Source organism: Lactuca serriola, chromosome 1 (assembly GCF_051521515.1).
Source record: "Lactuca serriola cultivar US96UC23 chromosome 1, Lser_US96UC23_V15, whole genome shotgun sequence".
Lineage (NCBI taxonomy): Eukaryota > Viridiplantae > Streptophyta > Magnoliopsida > Asterales > Asteraceae > Lactuca > Lactuca serriola.
In genome coordinates this window covers 53,148,222-53,154,221 of record NC_136408.1, presented here as the reverse complement: position 1 = coordinate 53,154,221, position 6,000 = coordinate 53,148,222, and positions in this window count along the sequence as shown.

Genomic DNA, 6,000 nt, shown 5'->3' with positions numbered 1-6,000 from the left:
GGCGTGGTGACGGGTATGTATCTTCCCTTCATCTCCGTATTATTATTATTATTGTTTGATTATTGCTTATGATTACATGTTTTATATAGGGTCGCTCTCTGTGAACGACATTCCTGCTATGGTATTATTCGATTCGGGGGCTACCCGATCATTTGTATCGCTTGCGCTTAGCAAGAGATTTAGTAGAGCTCCAGGGGAGCTGGATTGTCCTCTAGAGGTTGAGATAGCGGATGACAGGACCGTGAGGGTCGGCAGAGTGCATAGAGGGTGTTCTCTTCAGTTGTTCGACGAGTAGTTTTCGGTGGACCTGGTTCCTATTCCCCTGCGAGGGAATAAGGTTATAGTAGGCATGGATTGGCTGAGCCCCAATGGGGGCGGTGATTGATTGTGAGCAGCAGTTAGTGAGGGTTCGCACTCCCAGTGGGGGAGAGTTAGTGATTCAGGGCGAGAGGCCATAGCGCGGACCAACCTTTTGTTCCTCCGCGAGAGCGAGACGTTATTTCCAGCAGGGTTGCGCGGGTTATGTAGCATATGTCTTGGATGCCCGGGAGAAGGGCAAAACAACAGTTGATGATGTTCCGATAGTGCGAGACTTCCCGGATGTATTTCCGAAGATTTACCGGGAATACCTCCTGAGAGGCAGGTTGAGTTTAGGATTGACCTGATTCCTGGTGCGGCTCAGATAGCCAAGGCACCGTATCATCTAGCTCCCCCTGAGATGCAGGAGTTGTCTACGCAGCTGCAGGAGCTGCTAGACAATGGTTTTATTCGGCCGAGCAGTTCGCCTTGGGGAGCGCCGATCCTGTTTGTGAGGAAGAAGGATGGGTCGCATCGTATGTGTATAGATTATCGGGAGTTGAATAAGGTAACGGTGAAGAACCGTTACCCACTTACGAGGATAGATGATTTGTTTGATCAGCTTTAGGGAGCGTCTAGGTTCTCCAAGATCGATCTACGCTCCGGTTATCATCAGATGCGGGTTAGAGATGAGGATGTGCAGAAGACTGCTTTCAGGACCAGGTGTGGTCATTATGAGTTTGTGGTGATGCCATTTGGGCTCACCAATGCTCCAGCCGCATTCATGGATCTCATGAATCGTGTGTGCAGGCCGATGCTGGATCGGTCAGTGATAGTATTCGTAGATGATATCTTGGTGTATTCCAAGACGCAGGAGCAGTACGAGGAGCACCTGAGGGAGGTGCTGGAAGTTTTGAGGAGGGATAGACTTTTCGCAAAGTTCTCCAAGTGTGAGTTCTGGTTGCGCGAGGTGCAGTTCCTTGGTCACCTCGTCAACCAGAAGGGTATTTTGGTGGATCCGGCCAAGATAGAGGCCGTGATGCAGTGGGAGGTCCCGAAGTCTCCATCCGAGATTCGGAGCTTCCTAGGGTTGGCAGGGTATTATCGGAGGTTCATTCAGGATTTCTCCAAGATAGCAGTGCCGCTCACCCAACTGACCAAGAAGTCGGTGGTATTTCATTGGGGGCCTGAGCAGCAGGCAGCGTTCGAGACCCTCAGACAGAGATTGTGCGAGGCTCCGATCCTTACCTTGCCAGAGGGAGTAGAGGACTTCGTAGTTTACTGTGATGCCTCAATCACAGGTATGGGAGCAGTGTTGATGCAGCGAGGCCATGTGATAGCTTACGCCTCGAGGCAGTTGAAGCCTCTCGAGGCTAACTATCCTACCCATGATTTAGAGCTGGGGGCGGTTGTGTTTGCCCTCAAGATTTGGAGACATTATCTTTATGGGGTTCGTTGTACTATCTACACGGATCACAAGAGTTTGAGGTACCTTATGGATCAGCCGAGTCTGAATATGAGGCAGAGGAGATGGTTGGATGTGCTGAAGGATTATAACTGTGAGATCCGTTACCATCCAGGGAAGGCCAACATGGTGGCCGATGCCCTAAGCCGCAAAGTGTCGGCAGCCCCTATCAGGGATTTGTGTTTGAGGATGACAGTGATTACTCCATTGTTGGAGTGGATCAAGGAGGCTCAGGTTGAGGGCCTCAAGGAGGAGAGGCAAAAGTGTGAGAGGATAGTGGGCCGAGTAGCTTCGTTTGATTATGACAGTCGGGGATTGCTGACGCTTCATGGGAGGGTGTGGGTACCGTACTGGGGTGGAGTACGGCAGGTGTTGATGGACGAGGCTCATAAGTCTCGATTTTCTATCCACCCAGGGGCGACGAAGATGTATAGAGATCTTCGACCCGATTATTGGTGGCCCTGCATAAAGCGGGATGTCGCTTGGTATGTTGAGAGATGCCTGACCTGCAGGAAGGTCAAGGCGGAGCACCAGAGGCCTCACGGCAAGATGCAACCGTTAGACATTCCCGTGTGGCAATGGGAGGACATCACCATGGATTTTATCGCCAAGCTTCCCAGGACCGCACGAGGAGTAGATTCGATATGGGTAGTAGTGGATCGGTTGACGAAGAGTGCTCATTTTATCCCGATCCAGGAGAGTATATCGGCAGAAAAGTTAGCCGATATTTATGTGCGTGAGATCGTGGCACGTCATGGAGTGCCGGTATCGGTGGTGTCAGACCGAGATGTCCGTTTTACATCCAGATTCTGGAAGTGGTTTCACGACGAGATGGGTACTCGTCTTCATTTCAACACCGCTTTCCACCCTCAGACGGACGGGTAGAGTGAGAGGATGCTTCAGACTCTCGAGGACATGCTCTGGGCATGTGTTTTAGACTTCGGTGGCAGTTGGGATACGTATCTTCCGTTAGCGGAATTTTCGTATAACAACAGTTATCATGCGAGCATTGATCGACCTCCCTTTGAGATGCTTTATGGAAGGAAGTGTAGGACCCCGATTTGTTGGGGCGAGGTCGGTTAGCGAGTCGTTGGGAGCACGGAGGTGGTGCTCAAGACTGCAGACTGCGCAGAGTCGGCAGAAGAGCTACGCCGACAGGAGGCGTTCAGACTTAGAGTTCTGTGTGGGCGATATGGTCCTTCTGAAGGTCTCACCTTGGAAGGGTGTCATCAGGTTTCGGAAGAGGGGAAAGCTGGGCCCTAGGTTCATTGGTCCTTTCAGGGTTTTGCCCCAGGTGGGTCGGGTTGCTTATCGGTTGGATCTTCCGGTAGAGCTTAGCCAGATCCACAACACTTTCCATGTGTCTCAGTTGAGGAAGTGTTTGGTGGATGAGTCAGCAGTTGTTCCCCTAGAGGATATTCAGGTTGATAGCAGCCTGAATTATATTGAGAGGCCGGTCGCGATTCTGGACTGGAAGACAAAGACCTTAAGGAACAAGGCAATTCAGTTAGTGAAGGTGTAGTGGCAGCACCGGAAGGGGTCTGAGTGGACGTGGGAGGCTGAGGAGGAAATGAGAGAGCACTACCCGGAGTTATTTGCAGATTCAGCCGTAGCAGACTTCGAGGACGAAGTCTGAGACAAGTGGGGGAGAATTGTAACACCCCATTCCTGGTACGTTGCTTCCGTGGCATTTATTTAGAGGTTTTTGAGAGGGACTCGACGAGTCTATGGCCCGACTCGTCGAGTAGGGACGAGATTTCGAGCACATGTTAGTCGGCGACTCGGCGAGTCCATATTCGGGACTCGGCGAGTCTGCCTGCCAGGTAGAAACCCTAAATCCCCGGGTTTGCACCCTATTTAAACCACCTTATGAGCCCCCAAACTCGTCCCCTTCACCCTCAGAGCATCATTTAGCAAACCCTAATCGTTTCCTTGATTATTTGTGCATTTCTTGTGTGAATCTTGAAGTTTTGAAGAGAAGAAGGAGGCTAGATCCAAAGGAGAAGAAGAAGATCCAAGGTCTTGCTCCTATTCCAGAGTTCGTTGAGGTATTAGCCGAATTCCTGTTGTTTCTATGAATGATTTCTCTTTAATAAGCATATTTAGCCCCTTTTAGCCATTTCTTAGCTTGTTCTTAGTAGAGAGATCACATTAGATTGATTAGCCTTCGGATCTAGCCATGTTTCAGTTCCAAAATCGTAGATCTATCACCTTTATGGAGCCATTTTGCATGATAACCCTAGATCTACTCTTCTAAGTTCCTTTTTAGCCTTTATGTCCTTTTTCATGTGTTGTACACGTAAAGTTGGAAACTTTACGTGGTAAATCAGCCTTAGAAACTCAGATCTATAAATTGTATGCGGTGGTTTTGATCAGAAACGAGTTTTTAGGATCTGCATGCATGTGAATCGGCGAGTCGTTCTTCGGACTCGGCGAGTCCGGTCGTGAGTCCCCGATCTTTACCCTTTGAGTGATTCCGAGTGGAGGCCAGTGAGCAGTAGGATAGACTCAGTGAGTCGAAGGGTAGACTCAGTAATGGTGGGACTCGACGAGTTGTTCATACAACTCGGCGAGTCCAAGACAATCTTCTTAGATCGAAGAACAACTCGTCGAGTTGTTCATATGGCTCAGCGAGTCGGATGCAGATTGTTTGAATTTTTGAATCGAGAGGGTACTCGTCGAGTCGATGCCATGCTCGACGAGTAGCCACGAGTAGGGTTGAGAAGTGAGACTAGGGACTCGGCGAGTTGGCGGCCCAACTCGGCGAGTCAGGTCAACTGTAGGTTGACTTTGACCGGGAGAGTTGACTTTGATCAGGGGTAAAAGAGTCATTTTACCCAATGCAGTGATTAGCATCTGATTGAGTGTGTTATGGAATTGTAGCCGGGGAGATACCGGAGCAGCAGCAGTTAGTTTCCAGAGCCATACACACATCAGCCAGTTCACGAGGTGAGTTTCCTTCCAGTAGGAACGGGTCTAAGGCCACAATGCCGGCCCGTTCAGTTAGCCGTAGTTTCTGGACTTCGGTCCAATGCAGTAGTTAGTATGTTTGACGCCTCCGTGGCTCAGACAGGATTTATGTGTTTATGCTAATTGATATGTTATGCTATGTTGTGTTCATTCAGTCAGCTTCGGACTTCGGTCCGATGTAGGGGACAAGGTCCCAGTCAGTCAGCTTCGGACTTCGGTCCAATGTAGGGGACAGGGTCCCAGTCAGTCAGCTTCGGACTTCGGTTCGATGGAGGGGGCAAGGCCCTAGTTAGCCCGGACTTCGGTCCGATGCAGTGGGCAGGGCCCAATATGTGCTTTATATGTTCTTGCATGGTATGTGGTAGTTTGGGGGAGCTCACTAAGCTTCGTGCTTACTGTTTCAGTTTTGGTTTCAGGTACTTCCGCAAGCAAAGGGAAGAGCTCGGGATGATGGCATTGCACACACCACAACTTTAGTTTTGTCCTGGGAGTTGATTCAGTTTATTGATATGTTTGGATACAGTTGTGATACATTTTTCTCACACTATTTTATTATGGATTTTGAAACACGCAGCATATGGTTTTTATTATGTGATACTCAGTTTCGTGGTTTTGTTATAATAAAAGTCGAAATTTTTGGTAGTATTTTTGGTTCGTTTCAAATTGATCAACATTCAACAATAATTTTTCCTGATAAGGATCTTTAATTAATAAACAGTAAATAATATGAGTTATCTTCAGCAAAACAATAAATATGCAAACTTAAAACTAGAATTCATAATTCCAACAAGTAGAAAGATATGAACCCACAATAGAATCTCCTAAGAATCTAGACTTAACAATTACAAGTAGTATTTCAGTTAAACCGGTCAATATATCCCAGGAGACAAACAATGAAAAAAATAGAAAAATAGAGATTAACAACAATCCCACATCAAAAACGATAGAGGTAAATATGTGAAACAGATGAGTGATAAACGATGGAAGCTATCTTCCACTCAGCAGAAAAAACAAACACGAACAAATGTGATAACGAAAAACGAAATAGATGTGAGCTAGCAAAATGAAAGTGATCGGCAAATAAGACTCAACAGAAAAAAAATAGATGAGTGAACAATGGAAGTAACTTACATCCGAAGATGATGGAGGTGATTGGAGCCAAGGATGACAGTGAAGATGAGTCGTCGGTGGTCGGACTGATGGACCGATGGTGCTCAATGTAGGATGACAGGGCTCGAATGGAGGGCAGACGTCGATGGGATATTGTC